This window comes from Otolemur garnettii, unplaced genomic scaffold, assembly GCF_000181295.1.
Source record: "Otolemur garnettii isolate 467f Iridium unplaced genomic scaffold, OtoGar3 scaffold00054, whole genome shotgun sequence".
Lineage (NCBI taxonomy): Eukaryota > Metazoa > Chordata > Mammalia > Primates > Galagidae > Otolemur > Otolemur garnettii.
In genome coordinates, this window is record NW_003852449.1 from 6,454,986 (window position 1) to 6,467,029 (window position 12,044).

Consider the following 12,044-nt stretch of genomic DNA (forward strand, 5'->3'; position numbering starts at 1 on the left):
GTGGTATCCCAGAGGTTCTGATAATTCGTGTCTTCATTATTGTTTTGTTCCAAAAATTTGGTAATTTCCTTCTTAATCTTGTCTCTGACCCACCTGTTATTCAGCATAAGGTTATTTAGCTTTCATGTTTTTGTATGAATCTGCAGATTCCTGTTGTTACTGAGTTCAACTTTTATTCCCTGATGGTCCAAGAAGATGCAAGGAATAATTTCTTTTTTTTCAAATTTGCTGAGGTTAGACTTGTGACCTAAGATGTGGTGATCGATTTTGGAGTATGTTCCGTGGGCTGATGAGAAAAATGTGTATTCAGTTTTGTTAGGATGAAATGTTCTGTAGATGTCTGTTAAATCCAAATGTTGGATGATGGTTAAGTTTAAATCTAAAATTTCTTTGCTTAGCTTCTTACTGGAGGATCTATCCAATACTGCCAAAGGAGTTTTGAAGTCTCTGACTATGATGGTGCTGGAATAAATCAAGTTGCTCATGCCTGTTACAGTGTATCTTATAAATTGAGGTGCATTTTGGTTGGGTGCATAAATATTAATAATTGAAATCTCATCATATTGAGTATTACCCTTAACAAATATATAGTGACTGTCCTTGTCCTTGCTTACTTTTGTTGGTTTAAAGCCTATTGTGTCTGAGAATAAAATTGCAACACCTGCTTTTTTCTGCTTTCCATTTGCCTGGAATATAGATGACCATCCCTTTACCGTGATTGTATATTTATCTTTTAAGGTAAGATGAGATTCTTGTATGCAACAGATATCTGGCCTGAGTTTTTGTATCCAGTCAGCCAGTCTGTACCTCTTTAGAGGACAATTTAAGCCATTTACATTAATTGACAATATTGATACGCCTGGTAAAATTTTGGGTATCGAGTTTTTCAAAAGTCCTGTGGACATTTTTAATCCTTTCGCCACTGTGGAATCCTTCCACTGTGGAAGTTGGAATTTGATCAAAAGTTTCTGAGTGAGTTTACTTTTGTGGTGGAGGATTGTGTTGGTCATTATGGAGGATAGGTCTGAGAATATCCTGGATGGCTGGTTTAGTTATGTCAAATTTCTTCAATATGTGAATGTCATTAATGTATTTAATTTCTTCATCATAGATGAAACTCAGTTTAGCTGGATACAGGATCCTGGGTTGAAAGTTATTTTATTTTAGGAGATTAAAAGTCAGTGACCACCCTCTTCTAGCCTGAAAGTTTTCAGCAGAGAAATCTGCAGTCATTCTAATATTCTTCCCCTTGTAGGTTATGATTTTCTTACATCTGGCTGCTTGCAGGATTTTCTTTTTCACAGTGACTTTGGCGAAGTTAATTACAATGTGTCTAGGGGATGCTTTATTTGAATTAAGTCATGCTGGGTTTCTGAACATGTCTGCTATCTGAATTTCAGTATCTCTTGCCATGTTTGGAACTTTTTCCTCTAAAATCTCTTGGAGTAGAGCATCTGTACCTTTCAGATCATTCTCATCACCTTCAGGAATTCCAATAAGGCGAATGTTTGCTTTTTTGGAATGGTCTCATAACTCTCTCAGGAGTGATCCATCTTTGCTCTCCATTTCTCTTCATCTTTGAGCTTTTGGGAGCATTCAAAAGCTTTGTCTTCATTGTCCGAGATCCTTTCTTCTTCGTGTTCTAATCTATTACTGAGAGATTCTACTGTATTTCTCAGGTCTTTGAGGGATGCAAATTCTTGTCTCAATTTGTCAAAATCTTTGGTGATTTTATCTTTGAATCCATTGAATTCTTGAGACAACTTTTGAATTACTCCTCGAATTGAATTTTACTTCAATTCTGTTAATCTTATTTGCTATCCAAATTCTGAACTCAATTTCTGACATTTCTGCCACTTGTTTATGAAGGGGATCTTCTGTTCGGTCTTTTTTCTCATACCTTGGGGGAGTTGACCTACTCCGGTTATGCATATTGTCTGAGTTTTTCTGCTGATTTCCACACCATGGTTATTTTTCACTGTTTGTTTAGAGAGGCTGTTAAGGTGGAATTAAACTGAGGGCTCCTGGAGATGTAATTAACCAGCCCTTTACCAGAGTGCTGGGACTGGTGACTGTGGCTTTTCCCCTATGGTTTTACCAAGGTCCCATTCAGTACTATAGCCTGAGACTCTGAGGAGCTACTTGGTATGATGGAGCTAGGTGAGTCGGTCTGTCTTGTATTTAGCTAGACTCTGATAAATCCTAGTGGATCAGTGACTTTGGGTTGAAATAGCAGCTGTGGAGGAATACAAGCTATTAAGACACCCTGCCTCCTCACTAGTAATAACTGGGAGAGGAGAATCAGACCCTTCCTCCACAATACAACCAGAGAATAACATTGGAGAGTCCCCAGGTGATTGGCCCAGATCAAGAGTTCTAAACCAGTTGTCCTAGTCAGCACACAGATTAAGTGGAAGAGTTCCAAAGGTCTCCAGCAACTGGACAGCAAGGGTCCACTGGCAGCTCAAGTGTAAGCTTGAGCTTGTTCTGGTGGTCCGTGGAGTGAGAAAGGCTTTCCCAGCAAAGGAATTATTTCAGGGGGGCTGGTGCCTCTTTTCCTACTTTGTATCACCGTCATCCCCTGTCACTGGTTACCCTGCAGGGCTGCAGCCTAGATCTCTCTAATACTCAAGTACACCAGGTATTTGTGCCTAAGTCAAAGAGAAGAAAGTGCCTCCCTGACTGGGCCATGTCACTGTGTGACCTACAGGCAGGAGGAGTTCAGGCCTGATTCCCTCTGGTGATCATTGGAAACTGGGGAGTGTTCCACCTAAGTCTGTACACAGCCGGGTTTTACCATTGAGGAGTGTGGTTGTCTCCCTCAGAGCCCATGGCCATACTCTGCCATGGCCACCTCTGCCTTGGCCACGTTCCACCTCTGGAACCCCTGCAGGTCAGCACAGGTTCCCTTGTGTTCCACAGAATTGGGGAGGTATCTCTTCCAAATTTGACCCCAGTGGGAGGGACCCTGGAACCACCAACACTGTCAGGGGTGGCACTGCCACTGTCAGGGGTGGTGCCGTGCTATGGGGTACTGTTGTGCGCCAGTCTCAGGAGCCAGGTGGGGCTCCTCCAGCCACACAAGTTGCAGGACCCAGGTGGGAAGCCAGGGATCTGGAGAGTGGTGCCCTGTGGGTAGCATAAAGCGGGTGGGGTGCCAGCAGGTGCTGCTGCAGTCCCCAGTGGTTGGCGGCCTGGGTCCCATGCTATGCTCTTTTCAACACAGGTGCAAGTCTCTCTCCCCTTGTGACTCCTGGCCTCTATTAAAATTATAGTTTCAGCGCAGCTGCCCCACAGCCCATGAGATGCCCTGCCCTAGCAAAAATCTGCCAGACACTCCAGATTATGCAGAGGGTAGTCTTCCAGATTGCCAGGAGACGGGGGAAGGGTGGATTGGGAGTTCAGGAAGGTAGGGAGAATATTAGTTCAACTTTTGTCCCAGGCAGGAGACTGCCTGAGCTTGCAGCCGTTATCTCTAGTCCCGGCCCTCAGTCGTTCTCTCCCCTTTGGTGAAACAAAGGGTCCTCTGTTCGCTACTTGCCTTAAGCTGCTCTCGTGATGGAAGGAGAAGGATTCCTGTCCTCTTTGGGATGGGTTTTGTACCTGAAATTTGTTTCCTTGGAGTCCCAGCTAGCCTCAGCAGGAGTGAAGTAAATAAATCTATCAATCTTCTCTCTCAACTCAGCTCCCAATCTTCTGCTTTATTGGGTTGGTTGTGGCCATTATTTCTCTGTCTGGATGAGAGCCTCTGCTGAAGGCTGCCTTCAGTCATCCATCATGCCTCTTCCCCCCACCTTATTACTTTTAGGTAGTAGTCCTCTCCTTATTTGAATTGCTACCACTATTAGAAAGGTCTTTTCTTGTAGTGAAAAAAAAATCTGCCTTTCTGCCACTTCCTCTCTGTGATAGTCTTTCAATAATTGGGGACTAGACAGAACATCCTTAAACATAATACATATTGGATACAAGGTACATTATTCAGATGTTATTTGGTATGAGTTACATTATTACTTTAGAAAAAAATAGGGGCAGTTAACACCCATCAACAGCTTCCACCCAGGTAGAATAATGAAAAAGAATATAAGAAAGCTGAAAAACTTTATTTTAAAACTTAGATAAAATTTTAAAATTCCTAGCAAAATTCAAGTGCTTCAAAAAGAAATGAATACAGTAAACCACCATAGTTGACTATCTCCCTACATTGACCACCTCCTTAAGTTGACCTAATTTTCATAGGCCAGCCATATGCCACACATACTTTAACAGTGCAGTAGGCCTGGTTCTTTATGTTCACCATTCCATATATTGACCATTTTTTTTCCAGTTCCTTAGGTGGTCAGCTTACAGATGGTCTACTATAATTTGAATAGTCTATAAGTACTAAAGAATTTAGCAAGTTAAAATTTTCCCATACATAAATACACCATGCCTAGGCTGGGCATGGTGCCTCATTCCTGTAATCCGGCACTTGGGAGGCCTAGGTGGGTAGATTGCCTGAGCTCACAGGTTTAAGACCAGCCTGAGCCAGTGTGAGATTCCCATTTCTGAAAAATAGCAGGATGTTGTGGCAGGCACCTGTAGTTCCAGATACTTGGGAGGCTGAGGAAAGAGGATCACTTGAACCCAAGACTTTGAAGTTGCTGTGAGCTGAGATGCCATGGCACTCTATTAAGGGTGACCAAGTGAGACTCTGTCTCAAAAAAAAAAAAAAAAAAATTACACCATGCCTAGATGGTTTTATTGGTAACATAACAAATATTAAAAACTAAATGATAAAATTTTCCAAAAATAGAAGACGGGAAATATCCCACAACTTATTTATGAGGTTAGTGTAACATTGACACAAAAATAGATAAGACTACCAAACCATAAAAGAAAATTCAGCAAATAATATATTGAAGAATTGGAGATTAACCCAGAATTTTAGAGCTGGTTTAATACCAAACTGTTTATTAATGTAATTCATTACAAAAAGACATTAAAGGAAAAAAATCTAAATGATCATTTTGATAAATGCAGGGAGAAATATATAAGCTAAAATTCTATTATGTGTCATGTTAAATCCCTCAACACAAGGAAGAAAAGAAAACCCTTTGTGGTTACCAGACCCCTGAGTCTGTGCTCTTCTGAATCCACATGCCTTTGTCCCCAGCTCTGACCTATCTCTGCAGAAACCAGCATTTGTTTTCCACAACCGGCATTACCACTGCTGTAATTTAATAAGTTGCCTAAACCCCTTCTGCTATGGTGGCAGTGAAAGCCAACAGTTCTGAGGGACTCTACTTAATAATTTCAAATATTATGATTTGGTCATTTGTACCCTCACAGTAACCTGAAATTAAAAAAAAAAAAAAAAAGTCAACAAGTCAACAGTCCCTATTGCAGCCACCCAGTGGCTTCTACCTCACTCACCCTCCTCCTCTCCCGTCTCCTGGGAGTGTTGCTCTTCAGCAGAACCTGGTCTCAAGGAATTCTGGGCAATGCAGTTTTTAAGCATCTAGCTCCAGGGGTAGGTTAGAAAGGTGTGGGCCTTAGTGCCTACAAAAAATATCAGGTGAAATTAACAAAAGAAATGAACAAGGGAGGTCCCTGTGGCTCAAGGAGTAGGGCCCTGGCCCCATATACTGGGGGTTGTGGGTTCAAGCCCAGCCCAGGCCAAAATTGTAAAAAAAAAAAAATTCTAAATCAAGAGCAAGAATTAAAATCAGTATACAAAAAAAAAACTTGAATATTTACAAAAGTCAGAAATTAAACATTAAAGTAACATTTGTAATATTAATACAAATAGGATAATTATGAATAATTGTAAAATGCCATTAAAATATCCAGGGCTAAAGCTAAAAGTAAAATTAAACTTTTAACAAAAAACATAAGATAGGAAATTATGACATCTTTTAATCAAAAGGTACCATAAACACAATAGATAAATTTAAATAAAGTATTTCAACAGTAAGAGCAGACAAATATTTGCACACAAAGACCTCAAAGAATTTTACTGTATTAAAAACAAATATTTACTTCAATAGAAAATGAACGGAAAAGATAGTCATTTCACAGGAAAGAAAATTCACCTATCCACCTGAGACATGAAAAGATAGTCAACCTAATTAGTCGTCATAAAATGCTTTTCAAAACCACAGTGTATACACATAATATAGTTTTACACCCAGCAGATAGAAAATATTAAAAAGTCGATAATACTGTATGTGAGGCTATAGAAGAAATGCTGACAGAATGTAATTTGTTAGGCTGGGCAAAGTAGCTCATGCCTATAAGCCTGGTAGGCAGAGGCAGAAGGATCAGTTGATTTTAGGAGTTCAAGACCAGCCTAAGCAAGAGTCAGACCCCTGTCTCCACTAAAAATAGAAAAATCAGCTGATGTCATGATGAGCACCTGTAGTCCCAGCTACTCAGGAGGCTGAGTAAGGAGGGGAGGATCACTTGAGCCCAAGAGTTTGAGGTTGCTGGTTGCTGTGAACGAGGCTATGAGGTCAGGGCACTCTGGACAACAGAGTGAGACTCTGTCTGGAAAAAAAAAAAGTAATTTGTTACAGTAACTTTAGGAAAGGATTCAAAATTTTCTGCCAAAAATGAAAGATGGTATATTCTATGACATCATAATCTAACTCCTAGAATAAATCCTTGAGAAATTATATCTATATTCAAGGAGAAATTATAATAATGATAAGGATTAAGTAAATGTTTGCATAGTTAATGTATCAAATTATCATAAATCACAGAAAACTGATAATAACTAAATATTCCTGAAACCTAAGAAACTTAAGTATATTTATCTCCCAATGATAGATTTTGAAGAAACTCATGTAGTTAAAGAATAAACTTGAAATACCTTATTCTGAGGCTCAACCATACCAGATAATTCACCCCAAATCCATTCCCCCATGTACTCACACCCTTCCCTCATTTCAAATATGCTTTTTGATTTCACTGTGGCAGAAATAAATGCCACCCCAGTTTGGTTTTCCTGGGCCCAAAAGATGGCTATATTTCCTATTCTCCCTGGTAAGAAGGTTAGTGGAACACATGCTTGTCAAAGTCCTGTTAATAGTTGTTATGACTCTGTATAATCTACCCATCCCATATCTCTTTGACTCTGATTTCATCTCCTATTTCATCTCTTATTATTTCCTGCTTTTCTTTTCTTTTCTTTATTGTTCATCGAACCTACTAGAAAGCTGCCAACTCACGGCTTTTGAGTTTGGTGTTGTCTGTGGCTGACAGCTGTCCTCGTGACTCCCTCTCTCACTCCCTTCAGGTTTTTCTTCATCACTGTAAAAGTATTTCCCTGATGACATCATACATGATTGTAATCTTATCCTCCATCCTCAGCAGTCCTTACACCTCCATCTAAGCGTACGTTTCCCCATAATGCCAATCAGCTTCTAACTTCCTAAATTTGTTTGCTCGTTTAATTATTTATTTACTTGTTGGCTTTCTCTTGTAAACCCAGGGAATATGCTCTTAATTGATGTGGCCATTTTGGAGTGAAATTACTTAATAAATCAGAAACATCTCATTGGTAAAATGGGGCCATACCATACTCTGCCAGATGAACTTCTTTACATGTTGATTGAAACAAATAATACTGTGAGACAATGTGTTCTATTCATATAAAGCACTTATTCTAATAAAGAATAACTATTTTGCTTAAGCATTTTAATAATGGTGTCATTACATATTGTGTGTTTTTAGTGTATTAGAAAATCCCCACCAAAAAAGTTCTATAAAGTTTTCTCATAGTAGTCAAAAATATCGATAGGTTTGTTTGTTCTTTATAGATAAGAGAAATGAGGCCCATCTAAGTTATCAAAAACAGAAAAGCTGGAATGACAAGTTGAGAACAAAGCTGTAATAAATCTCTGGAAGAGGGTGGCATTCATCTGAGGGTTCTGAAGGTTCTAAAGTACAAACCTCCCACTGGAAATAATTAATAGTGAAAACAATCACCACAGCCACCACAGGTTGTATAACTTTGCCCTGACTTTTAAAAAAATGTTTGTGTCTATGCCAGGAACTATGGATCAGTGGAATGTATATTAGAGTCCTCACCCATGAGAAAAAATAACACTAGTCACAATCAGTGTTAAAGAGTTTAATTCCCCGGGGATAAACCATTGTTTTCTGTGAGGGCACAGTAAATTCTGGCCTCAGTAAATGAAAACTGGTACATGAATAGTCTCAAACTACAGATATATTGGAAAGACATCAAAATAATAATTGATCAAGGAGAAAAGTCTGCCTTCTAAAAATTAGAAAAAAATTTACAGTGCCTTAATGAAAAGATGAGAAAATAATTAACCTTGGAATTATAGAAGAGTCTTGACTACTAAGTGAGACCTAAAACACAAAATTTAATAATTATCTCTCAAGTTAAAAATAAAATGCAGCACTAGCTTTTATGGCAGGAGATGATCTACAGGTGTTTCATCTTCTGCTCAACTCAGGGATAATGAGAAAAGAGCTGATGTCTGTCCATATGGTCACTCCTGCTCTGTCCCTTCATTGCCAGCCCTGTTGACCTTGCAGCTCTCCGACCACCTCCCAGCAAGATGAAGCTCATCTCCTCGGCCTGGACTCAGTATGGTCTTTATGTTATTCTGTATTTGTGGTTACAGAAATACAGAATATTTTGTTTTTTTCACAAATACTTTTTTCTTTCAAAAAAAAATCAAAAGCTTTGACATTCAAAATGGTTGTCCTGATGTGGCTTTCAGAGGCTATTTTCTGAAACATACCGTTCACTAGATCTTTATTTTTGCAGTTCTTCCATAATAATTTTGTTCTCCTATAGATGATGTAGGCTTCTCTGACTATCCTGGAAAGAAAGCACATACGATTTTGGCATATCATCTTCCTACCCATATAGTACTGATAACTACCTATGAATGCATTCCTGCTATGGGCCATCCATGACAGAAATTCTCTCTCAATTAGTTTGCCCTCCTTCACTCACATACTCAACAGGGAAATGCTCACGTGGATTACATGGAAAGTAAAAACAGCAGGCTGCATTTGCCCTGTGTCACACTTGAAATACGAGTAAATGAATAATCGAAAGTTTCCCTCCAAAGAGAACTCTAAAGGCCATTTAAATCCCCATAAACAAATCATGGTAATCACTAAGAATACTATTATATTTAGATTATGAAATGCAAGTTTTATATTTATTTTTTGTATTTGCTTCATCCTAAACTTCATTTTATGATTCTGCCTTTGTTTTTACATGTTTTTCCTATATTACCAACATCTGATATACCTTGCATATTTTCTCTATTTTTGTGAATTATAAATTTTCTTTGTATCTCTTTGGAATAAGATAGTATATAAGTAAGTAGGCCTTGGAGCAGGTCTTGAGCTTTTGAATTCATAGATGTTAAGAGCAGAGGAATGGATGGGTAGCAAGCACAACACTAATCTAACACATCTTTGTTAGATATTATTCAAATGATTACTGTCCCTACAGGGTCCCTTCTTAAAATATATGCTTCACCAAAAATTCTTAGTATACATTAAAAGCAGATATTGACAAATTCACATGGTTTAAACGCATGAAATAGGTTAAGGAAAAATGTTTCCAGAGTAGAACGTAGCAGCACTGTAGCTGTGAGTAAGACTATTTGGATGGGAGTTTAGATCACAGAGAAAGTGGGAGAAATGTTGATGTCAGATAATTCGCAGGACAGACATGGAGGGAGGAATGTAAAGGTGGCATAAAATGAGATACTCAAATTCCTGCCCAAAAGGATACACATGTTATACCTACAATTTAAAAGATCAGAACAGGTAGAGAAAAAACAAGTTGGGAGAGGACTACAATCACTACTTACGCATTCTTAAGTGATGGGCAACATAAAGTTACAAAGACAATTAATAATAACTGAAACTATGATAAAGCCTATTGAGAGAAAATGGGGGAAGGAAAATGCAGACAAGAGAGAACAGCACAAGGGAAATAGACGTCAGAGCTAATAGGACGTCTCGGATGTTGGAGCCAGAACTAGTAGGACGTCTCTGGATGTCGGCAGCGCACATCTTCCTAAGAACAAAGGCCTGAGAGCACAGGGCAGCCTTTCAGCTGGGATGAAGAATTAAAACAACACTTCTGAACCTAGACTTCCGAAAGGCATCAGGCAACTATTTGAGTAACAGTAATTTCCCTGGAGTGATTGAGGATGTAGCTAAGGTGAAAAAAATATTTTAACTCAGAAAGACACAAATAAGGACGATGGAAATGGAGGGGACAACCATGTACTGAGGAACCCTGTGCACAGAGGCCACGTTCCATGCTGGACACAGGTACAGCGCTAAAATGTGTGCAGCCTGCGGAATGAAACAAAGCATTCATAAAGTAAGTAAACAAAACAAGGGCATTTACAAAGTAGAAAACTTCAAGAAAGACAATCAGGAACACATTTGATCACTTCAAAGACATTTCAGACAAGCACGGTTGAGAATCTATGAAACAATTGACTTGGACTCTTCAAAATGTGAAGGTCATGGAGGAATAAAGATAGACTGGAGAATGGTTCCCGATGAAAAGATACTAAATAAATGTGACAGTTAATAGTATCAGAGTGTTATAATGGAAGTTAAATAAACATAATGACATTTCTCAAGACTGTAATATTGGTACTTTTTCCAACTTTTAAAAACATGCACTTTGTATAATTTCCCTTTGCTTCCAAAAGATATTCACTGTAATACCTTTTTGTGTAATATAATTTACATTATAACATAATAATATAAAATAATACAACGTAATTTTTTTTCTACAGGCCCCTGATATTGTATGAACCACAAGCTCCATAAAGCCCTGGGTATGCTCCTAAAAAGAGGGAGAATTTATAATTATAAATGCAAGAAAGGGGGGAAATTTTTTTTTATAGAGTAGTCATGTGCTGTAATGGAGAAAAGAAGTGGGAATATTTATCTGAAATATGCAGCTATCTTCTGATCAGAGAGACTCCAGACCACTTTAGATAGCTGTATTTAAACTTTAATCTTTACAGTTAACACTCAATATTTAAATGACCAGTTGATATGAATAACAAATCTATGCATAGAAGAAAAACCTACCTACCTATATTATTCTAATCAGAAAGTGGTTTATAAAAAGACTGGCATTTCCACTGAAGTAGAATGATTCTGTGGAACTCTATTGGAAAGTTTGAAACTGGAAGGGGAAAAACTAATTTAAGAAATGCAAAAGTTAAAAATGAATAACTTTAAAGCTGGATTAGCCTAGATATTTGCATTCACTTTTCTAGTCTCCTTTTCATCCTGCTCATCTGTTATTCGGCACTTCTGTGATGTCAAGGTGTGCATCTGTATAAACAGGCTCAGAGTAAGGGTTTACTTATCCAATGTCCAGAAGACTAAAAAGGTCTCACATTGGGTATCACTATTACTTTCCCAATTTTATGCAAGTAATCAAAAAAAAGTGCATCTTTAAAATGTCAGCTATTACTTAATAATCAGTACATGTGGTCTTTAACCATTTGAGTTCTAATATTGTTCAGTAGTTTTTTGTTTATTTGGATTCTCAAGGTTTATCTTAAGTGTTACGCTCAAAACAGTATTTATTACTACTTTCCAGATCACATATTATAAAATCCAGAAATGTAGATAATAAACTTTATTTAATTGTGTATTTGTGTACAGACTTCTGTGTTCCATCCAGTTAGTAAATATTTTGATTTTCTTTTTTTTTTCTTTTATTGTTTGGGATTCATTGAAGGTACAAAGAATTAGGTTACACCGATTGCATTTGTTAGGTAAATTCCCTCTTATAATTGTGTCCCTCCCCAAAGAGGTGTGTCACACACCCCCAACCACCCCCTCCTTCCCTCTACCTGGTTCCCCTACCTCCCACCATGAATTAGCTCATCTACTGCCTTTATATTATAACTGACTGCATTGGATTCTTGCTTCTCCATTCTTATGATGCTTTACTAAGAGGAATGTGTTCCACCTCCATCCAGGTTAATACAAAAATGTAAAATCTCCATCTTTTTTTTTTTTTT